At 39.2% G+C, this 10,610-nt stretch overlaps 1 long non-coding RNA gene across 2 annotated transcripts; it reads right to left on the bottom strand.

Moving 5' to 3' along the window:
• Positions 1–645: 645 nt before the first annotated feature.
• On the bottom strand, positions 646–9,907 carry LOC124550603. 2 transcript variants are annotated; one of them, XR_006967722.1, is made up of 3 exons: positions 9,892–9,907; positions 3,489–3,778; positions 646–1,160 (listed from the first exon to the last, which is right to left on the bottom strand). It is a non-coding gene; the product is annotated as an uncharacterized LOC124550603 (long non-coding RNA). The 2 variants fall into 2 exon arrangements; XR_006967721.1 differs by lacking the exon at positions 9,892–9,907 and adding an exon at positions 7,454–7,469.
• Positions 9,908–10,610: the final 703 nt, after the last annotated feature.

The raw sequence follows: 10,610 nt of genomic DNA, 5'->3' as shown, positions 1-10,610 counted from the left end.
CCATCTCGTAGTGCGGAGACAGACGAGTGCTGTGCCTGCGCTGTTGTGCTCAGCGAGGTGCGCTCTATTGGGAAAGTTGTGTATGCGCTGACTACGCGGAAATATGTACACAACAGAGCATCAACTATCCCATGTGAAGATGAATGCAAAATGAAATAATGAAGTATGTGTGAATAATAATTACCATGGACAATATAATAACAGTAACTTCTTAATGAGAGAGTGAGAACCAAGCGATGTAAGAAATGATGCATGCAGTGTCTCATGAAAGCAGCAAGTTGTAAGTCACTTGGTAATGTTCGTTTCACAAATAAGAGCAAAAAATATTTCAATACGCTGGGCAACGACAACCCTGTCTCCCCTCAAACAGATGTGATCACTTGTATATTTATGTAATGTACTATGGTACAATAATTACCTATGAATGTTGAAGGAATTACATGAGATACGTCCTTGTCTTGCACTGATTGTTACATTATGTGAGTTCAAATGTTTTATACTGTCAGTATATAAAAATATCAATATAGTAGGGTAGTCAAACACTCATTCTGTACAAAAATGAATTAGAAATTTGCTTTAAGACAATCTGACGAACAAAAAGTGGTGTAACTCTTTAAATATCTATAGCAGTAAGAATAACTAAGGTAAAACTGACTTGAGACACATATTTACTTTCATGAGCATTAACAAATAATAATAAACATTTGTGCATATGCAACAGAAACAGTTAATTGAAACAGAAACAACAAAACTTATACAATGCAGAAGGAAGACGCAGTGCCAATTCCTTACGGAGTTATCTATGTAAATATGCACTTAAAATGGCATACAGTAATTCAAGATTACGTTACACTGTGCAGGGTGTCTACACCAAAATTCCCTACTGTAAATGTGTTCCATATACAAAACTAAATGAATTAACCTCGTTTTTCACAAAAATAAGTTGTATGTGAAAATAAGTTTTGGGGAAAAAAAATTACAACAACAACAAATCAAAACACTCCCATGTGAGCCCCTGCACTGACACGAAGGATGTCGAGTCTGTTTTCAATTTCCATCCAGATTCTCTGCAATGTGTCTGCAGGAAAGGTGTCAATGACTTCCACAATCCAAGTATGGAGATCTTGAACGTCCTGCACAGCAGTGGTGATCACCCTCTCCTGGAATAGAAAAAATCCAATTGTGTGATGTCAGAAAATGGAAGCCAATTCATGGGTGCACCTCGTCCAACCCAGCGTCCTAGAGATGTTGCATTTAGAGCTTCCCGAACATTAAGCGACCAGTGAGGTGGAATACCAACTTGCTGAAATCAAAGGTTTGATTGCAAGTCTTCAACCTGGGGAAAGACAAAGATCTCCAGCATGTCTAGGTGTCTAGGTACGTCATTCCTGTCACAGTTGTTTCAGCAAAGAAGAACGGTCCAATTATCTTGTCACACATGCGGCCACACCAAACATTCACTTTCGGGCTATCTCGTACCTTTTCCCTGACACTGTGTGGATTCTGTGAACTCCAAAATTGAGCGTTACACTTGTTCACAGTTCGAGAGACACGGAATGTGGTCTCATCAGAAAACATTACAATTGACAGGCACACAGGATTTTGGTCAATTCGGTTAAGTATTTCACATGCAAATTCATGTTGTCGCTGCTTGACATCAGGCTTTATGACCTGCAATATCTGCACCTTCTATGAATACAGATGCAGCTGCTTTCTGAGCACTTTATGCAACTGCTTTCTGAGCACTTTATGAACAGTTGCACAAGGCATCTGATGTTCCCATGAAGCTTGACAAATAGATTTTCGTGGACTTCATTGGAATGTTTGGCAGATATTCTCGACTTATTCTTCAGACACCCGCCGACCACCTCTGTGTCCCTTTGCAACACTGCCAGTTTCCAGAAACTGACTGTGCCATGTTTTTATGTGCTTGGTGTCTGTTGCTTTCAAAATGTTGGTGATACAAAGAGTACAAAGTAGTATGTATTTTAGAGTAAACATGTATCAAAAAGTGTAGTTGAATGGAAATGTACGTGAAAGTGGTGTAAATGGTAAAACACACACAATTCAAGGCAGGGCCACATGTGAAACTACACATGTCATTTATCAACTGACATGCCTGCATTGCACAGCCTTTTACATCGGTATGACAACAACTAAACTGGCTGAGCGCATGAACGGACACAGACGAACTGTCCGCCTAGGAGATGTCCAATACCCAGTAGCGGAGCATGCCCTCCAACATAATTCTAGGGACCTAGGAACCTGCTACACTGTATGTGCCATTTGGCTTCTTCCACCCAACACCAGTCCCTATGAACTGCAGAGATGGGAACTTGCACTCCAACACATCCTTTCATCCCGCCATCCCCCTGGACTGAATCTACGTTAAACCATCTCACTCCCATTTACTCTTCAGTCTTCTCCTCTTTCCCTTTCCTCTTTAGCCATTCACGCATCTTTTCATCCTACATAGTTGTGTTTATCTTTATACTATATATCTCTTTACTTCTGTATGCATCCTCTTTGGTTTGAAGCTGGTACAGTACTTACTGTAGAATATCTTTGGCTTCACTCTGACAACCATGCCTCCATCCTTGCTACCCTCCCTGTTTTCTTTCCGTGTTGCTTCATAACCTGGGTGTGTGAGTAACTGAATCTACTTTCCCTTCTTCCCTTTCTTTCCCCTCCCTCCTCCCTGATGAAGGAACATTTGTTCCGAAAGCTAGGAACGTAAATTTTTGTGTATCTATCGGCTGTACTGAGCTGAGGTAAGTACTGGCCAGCCCCTCTATCTCTTTGTAAACAATTGTCTCTCCAAGTTATAGTCATTTAATTCTCACAACAAGAGAGAGTCTTCTGTGGGCTCCTTCTTCTCACATCTAGTCACAAACGATGCTTTCACCTCAACAACTTGTCAGCTCAATTCAACAGCAGAAACAAGTTCCATGTATTTCGATCCTCCTCAGGTTATTTTGTAATATGTGGCTCGCACCCACTTTCTGTTCAGCTCCACGTGCAATCCCATCATTACTGAAAGGAGTAATTGATTGATCAACAGTTGCACATACTGGCCAACAGGCAAGGCATTAAGTTGACAGCACATTTGCTGTCATGTATTCATATTATCATTTAAACAAATGAACAACCAAATATTTTCTCACTATTATCCATAGAAGCAGACACATTTTGTGATAACATTCCTACACTTTTCTAGTACAGTCATTAGCATGGTGTAACACAGCAATTGTCTTCCGTATTAAAACAATAATCACATCACTGTAAATAGGACCAACTATCCAAAAATTAGCAAGACACGCACGTACCTCGAAACTTCAACCTGTCACTCTGACACTGTCACATTCAAATTTACCCTCCACAAACTTTGCATAACTTCAATTACAACATGCACAATTAAATTTCAATCTCCCTCTCATTCCTTAAATAACTTTAGGACTAAACTTTTGTATCCAAACACTATTCCTTACCTCATCAACATTTCCTTTTGGTACTTCAATGTGCAGCAACTATTCTCCACTGCAAGTCTGCCTTCAGCATTAGCTAATGATAACGCACTGCTTTGCTTCTTCACCGCATAAAAAGTAGTAAATGGACCCGGCTCAAGAAAAGCACCAAACTATGTAATACGACTTCCCAACTAGCTTCAAAAACTCTTAGCTCTGCTCTCTCAAATTTCTCCAACGCATCACTGCATGAAAACCTCACTGTCTTAATCTGCTATCGGTGAAATCGATAATATTCACTAGCATCGATCATCCTGTCAAAGCAAGACACGTATCACCAAGGCATGTTATATGTAAAACAAATGTTTCAAGCATTGCTATAATAACAACACACTGTACTCTAAACTGCCACTTCTGCAAATGACAGTTACTAATTCTTCTCAAGAATTTCAAACACTCATCATATACCTAATTAACACACATATCCCGTGTCTTAAGTAAACTATGGCATTTTTCACAGTAGCTCTCTTCCCCCACCTAGTACTCAACTATTCATGAACACACAAAATACTGAACTCTGAGAGAACAACGCTATTCTCCACTAACTCTGTGCCACTTCTCACTGTATAAACATGCAACGCCCTGTGCTTAAGATAGTACACCCAACTGCAAATAATCACACTAAACAGATCTGACTATATCAAAAGTACAAATTTAACAATAGCTAAGGACAACTAATAGTGATCCTTCACAATTTACTTAGCTCTTACACTAGTCAACGAATTCGACAAGCAAACTGCAAACATATTCACAAACCTTTACTTCCAATGGGAGCTGACGCCAGTAGATACGTAGCTTTCCAACACATTGCAATTTGTGAGTCAACCTTCTATACAATTCCAATGCACAGTAATTGTAGTATCACTTGAATATATTCAGCCAGACGTCTTCTAGAAAACTTCCATTTCAAGTCTCGCTCTAGTGCCACATGGCGTTTTCACATTCAATTACGGGATTGCGTTCATTTGTCTATATCGATATACACTGAAAATAGCTGCAATGAACATGTAAGACCCATTACGTTAGTAGCACACTGAGAAAATCTTCTCACATGGCCACCAGTTTAGCCTGCTCACTCAAAAAGTACATACTCACTAACCTTCTGTGCAACAGCACTGTAGTCTGTCAGCTAACGTCATACAATTCCAAGTGCCAGCTCGCAGACAATGTCATGACATTCAAGAGCTTGGGATTACCAGCAACTTAATCTCATTGCCATTCCACAACACTTGCCAAATGAAATCTCCAAAACTCAACAGGATATATCTCTTTTGTTCTAAACTCATTTCCAAGCATTCATGACATAACTTCTTTCAAATCTCTGTCCAATAATCTGTGTTCTCAAACAAAGCATTGTACGTCTTTTTCTGGAAGAGGATATCAATACACAAGCAAAACTAACACAAATTAGCCTGCATCAAGAAAACAACCACTGTCCCTGTGCGAGATGTTTCATGCATCAGGAGGCAACCTGTATTCATACTGTTCTTCCACTTGAGCCTCTAACACACGGTGCAAAGTTACTTGTGTTCTTCTTCTAACTGATCTGATGTTTCAATGCCTTCAGTACAGCATCACTTTTGTATTTCTTCAAATGTCCATTCACACTTCTACCATCAAGGAGCAACATCAAACATCTTCTTCACATTTCCACAGTAGAGATTCACTTTCCACCTGTTGTTAGACAGTTGTTACAATGCTGCCATTTGCAAGTTCTTTCCAACAGCTAATGATGCAGGTGCACTCCATCAGACATGAACGTTATTCTCACAACACAGACTCACTCACGAAAAAATATCTGTTACTTTTAGTTATCACACGAGTAGCAGCAAACACATTAGAACTGCGTATTAAAGAACTTGCCTACACAAGGAAAACAGAAGAAACCTTCACACTCGCCATTCTATCACGTACTGATCCTTAAATCAACCAAAAATCCACAAAAATTACACATCAAAAATTCAAGAAGTAATGCAGACACACATTATTTGCCATACCTAAGACTTTCAAAATTCTCAACTCAAAATACATTCAACCTTATCACCTGACACACACACACACACACACACACACACACACACACACACACACACACACACTAAAAATTCCATCGCAACGACAACTGCTGATGTATCACTGAGGGGTTACACTTTTCAGTTGAGCTACCCTCTGACAAATCTACAAAAGATGTCAATCAGTATATGAACTGAGCTGACATCCACAACTAGTGCAAAAATCTAACTGCCATTACTATGCAGCACAATTCTCCAAATACTGTGATAACAAAACACAATCTCTATCAAAGACCACTTTCTCTCAAACAAAATCACTAAGCACAATTACCAAGTATCCATCCAATTTGGTTCGGTCCTACGCTGGATTGGTTGGCAGCTCAGCCCATGCTATTCCGCACAACCGGTTCCCGTCATTCTCACACGGCATCTCACTGAGAGAAACAATTGTCTCTCCAAGTTATAGTCATTTAATTCTCACAACAAGAGACAGTCTTCTGTGGGCTCTTTCTTCTCACATCTAGTCACAAATGATGCTTTCACCTCAACAACTTATCAGCTCAATTCAAAAGCAGAAACAAGTTCCATGTATTTCGATCCTCCTCAGGTTATTTTGTAATATGTGGCTCGCACCCACTTTCTGTTCAGCTCCACGTGCAATCCCATCATTACTGAAAGGAGTAATTGATTGATCAACAGTTGCACATACTGGCCAACAGGCAAGGCATTAAGTTGACAGCACATTTGCTGTCATGTAATCATATTATCATTTAAACAAATGAACAACCATACATTTTCTCACTATTATCCATAGAAGCAGACACATTTTGTGATAACATTCCTACACGTTTCTAGTACAGTCATTAGCATGGTGTAACACAGCAATTGTCTTCCGTACTAAAACAATAATCACATCACTGTACATAGGACCAACTATCCAAAAATTAGCAAGACACGCACGTACCTCGAAACTTCAACCTGTCACTCTGACACTGTCACACTCAAATTTACCCTCCACAAACTTTGCATAACTTCAATTACAACATGCACAATTAAATTTCAATCTCCCTCTCATTCCTTAAATAACTTTAGGACTAAACTTTTGTATCCAATCACTATTCCTTACCTCATCAACATTTCCTTTTGGTACTTCAATGTGCAGCAACTATTCTCCACTGCAAGTCTGCTTCAGCATATGCTAATAATAACGCACTGCTTTGCATCTTCACCACATAAAAAACAGTAAATGGTCCCGGCTCAAGAAAAGCACCAAACTATGAAATACGACTTCCCAACAAGCTTCAAAAACTCTTAGCTCTGCTCTCTCAAATTTCTCCAACGCATCACTGCATGAAAACCTCACTGTCTTAATCCGCTATCGGTGAAATCGATAATATTCACTAGCATCGATCATCCTGTCAAAGCAAGACCCGTATCACCAAGGCATGTTATATGTAAAACAAATGTTTCAAGCATTGCTATAATAACAACACACTGTACTCTTAACTGCCACTTCTGCAAATGACAGTTACTAATTCTTCTCAAGAATTTCAAACACTCATCATATACCTAATTAACACACATATCCCGTGTCTTAAGTAAACTATGGCATTTTTCACAGTAGCTCTCTTCCCCCACCTAGTACTCAACTATTCATGAACACACAAAATACTGAACTCTGAGAGAACAACGCTATTCTCCACTAACTCTGTGCCACTTCTCACTGTATAAACATGCAACGCCCTGTGCTTAAGATAGTACACCCAACTGCAAATAATCACACTAAACAGATCTGACTATATCAAAAGTACAAATTTAACAATAGCTAAGGACAACTAATAGTGATCCTTCACAATTTACTTAGCTCTTACACTAGTCAACGAATTCGACAAGCAAACTGCAAACATATTCACAAACCTTTACTTCCAATGGGAGCTGACGCCAGTAGATACGTAGCTTCCCAACACATTGCAATTTGTGAGTCAACCTTCTATACAATTCCAATGCACAGTAATTGTGGTATCACTTGAATATATTCAGCCAGACGTCTTCTAGAAAACTTCCATTTCAAGTCTCGCTCTAGTGCCACATGGCGTTTTCACATTCAATTACGGGATTGCGTTCATTTGTCTATATCGATATACACTGAAAATAGCTGCAATGAACATGTAAGACTCATTACGTTAGTAGCACACAGAGAAAATCTTCTCACATGGCCACCAGTTTAGTTTGCTCACTCAAAAAGTACATACTCACTAACCTTCTGTGCAACAGCACTGTAGTCTGTCAGCTAATGTCATACAAATTCCAAGTGCCAGTTCGCAGACAATGTCATGACATTCAAGAGCTTGGGATTACCAGCAACTTAATCTCATTGCCATTCCACTAACACTTGCCAAATGAAATCTCCAAAACTCAACAGGATATATCTCTTTTGTTCAAAACTCATTTCCAAGCATTCATGACATAACTTCTTTCAAATCTCTGTCCAATAATCTGTGTTCTCAAACAAAGCATTGTATGTCTTTTTCTGGAAGAGGATATCAATACACAAGCAAAACTAACACAAATTAGCCTGCATCAAGAAAACAACCGCTGTCCCTGTGTGAGATGTTTCATGCATCAGGAGGCAACCTGTATTCATACTGTTCTTCCACTTGAGCCTCTAACACACGGTGCAAAGTTACTTGTGTTCTCCTTCTAACTGGTCTGATGTTTCAATGCCTTCAGTACAGCATCACTTTTGTATTTCTTCAAATGTCCATTCACACTTCTACCATCAAGGAGCAACATCAAACATCTTCTTCACATTTCCACAGTAGAGATTCACTTTCCACCTGTTGTTAGACAGTTGTTACAATGCTGCCATTTGCAAGTTCTTTCCAACAGCTAATGATGCAGGTGCACTCCATCAGACATGAACGTTATTCTCAGAACACAGACTCACTCACGAAAATATATCTGTTACTTTTAGTTATCACACGAGTAGCAGCAAACACATTAAAATTGCGTATTAAAGAACTTGCCTACACAAAGAAAACAGAAGAAACCTTCACACTCGCCATTCTATCACGTACTGATCCTTAAATCAACCAAAAATCCACAAAAATTACACAGCAAAAATTCAAGAAGTAATGCAAACACACATTATTTGCCATACCTAGGACTTTCAAAATTCTCAACTCAAAATACATTCAACCTTATCACCTGACAGACACACACACACACACACACACACACACTCACACACACACACACACACACACACACACACACACACACACACTTAAAATTCCATCGCAACGACAACTGCTGATGTATCACTGAGGGGTTACACCTTTGAGTTGAGCTACCCTCTGACAAATCTACAAAAGATGTCAATCAGTATATGAACTGAGCTGACATCCACAACTAGTGCCTCTTGGTTAATCATTAGATCTAACACGGCAAAAATCTAACTGCCATTACTATGCAGCACAATTCTCCAAATACTGTGATAATAAAACACAATCTCTATCAAAGACCACTTTCTCTGAAACAAAATCACTAAGTACAATTACCAAGTATCCATCCAATTTGGTTCGGTCCTACGCTGGTTTGGTTGGCAGCTCAGCCCATGCTATTCCGCACAATCGGTTCCCGTCATTCTCACACGGCATCTCACTGAGAGAAACAATTGTCTCTCCAAGTTATAGTCATTTAATTCTCACAACAAGAGAGAGTCTTCTGTGGGCTCTTTCTTCTCACATCTAGTCACAAACGATGCTTTCACCTCAACAACTTATCAGCTCAATTCAACAGCAGAAACAAGTTCCATGTATTTCGATCCTCCTCAGGTTATTTTTTAATATGTGGCTCGCACCCACTTTCTGTTCAGCTCCACGTGCAATCCCATCACTACTGAAAGGAGTAATTGATTGATCAACAGTTGCACATACTGGCCAACAGGCAAGGCATTAAGTTGACAGCACATTTGCTGTCATGTATTCATATTATCATTTAAACAAATGAACAACCAAATATTTTCTCACTATTATCCATAGAAGCAGACACATTTTGTGATAACATTCCTACACTTTTCTAGTACAGTCATTAGCATGGTGTAACACAGCAATTGTCTTCCGTATTAAAACAATAATCACATCACTGTAAATAGGACCAACTATCCAAAAATTAGCAAGACACGCACGTACCTCGAAACTTCAACCTGTCACTCTGACACTGTCACATTCAAATTTACCCTCCACAAACTTTGCATAACTTCAATTACAACATGCACAATTAAATTTCAATCTCCCTCTCATTCCTTAAATAACTTTAGGACTAAACTTTTGTATCCAAACACTATTCCTTACCTCATCAACATTTCCTTTTGGTACTTCAATGTGCAGCAACTATTCTCCACTGCAAGTCTGCCTTCAGCATTAGCTAATGATAACGCACTGCTTTGCTTCTTCACCGCATAAAAAGTAGTAAATGGACCCAGCTCAAGAAAAGCACCAAACTATGTAATACGACTTCCCAACTAGCTTCAAAAACTCTTAGCTCTGCTCTCTCAAATTTCTCCAACGCATCACTGCATGAAAACCTCACTGTCTTAATCTGCTATCGGTGAAATCGATAATATTCACTAGCATCGATCATCCTGTCAAAGCAAGACACGTATCACCAAGGCATGTTATATGTAAAACAAATGTTTCAAGCATTGCTATAATAACAACACACTGTACTCTAAACTGCCACTTCTGCAAATGACAGTTACTAATTCTTCTCAAGAATTTCAAACACTCATCATATACCTAATTAACACACATATCCCGTGTCTTAAGTAAACTATGGCATTTTTCACAGTAGCTCTCTTCCCCCACCTAGTACTCAACTATTCATGAACACACAAAATACTGAACTCTGAGAGAACAACGCTATTCTCCACTAACTCTGTGCCACTTCTCACTGTATAAACATGCAACGCCCTGTGCTGAAGATAGTACACCCAACTGCAAATAATCACACTAAACAGATCTGACTATATCAAAAGTACAAATTTAACAATAGCTAAGGACAACTAATAGTG

This window comes from Schistocerca americana, chromosome 9 (assembly GCF_021461395.2).
Source record: "Schistocerca americana isolate TAMUIC-IGC-003095 chromosome 9, iqSchAmer2.1, whole genome shotgun sequence".
Classification (NCBI taxonomy): domain Eukaryota; kingdom Metazoa; phylum Arthropoda; class Insecta; order Orthoptera; family Acrididae; genus Schistocerca; species Schistocerca americana.
This window is presented reverse-complemented; position numbering and strand designations above follow the sequence as displayed.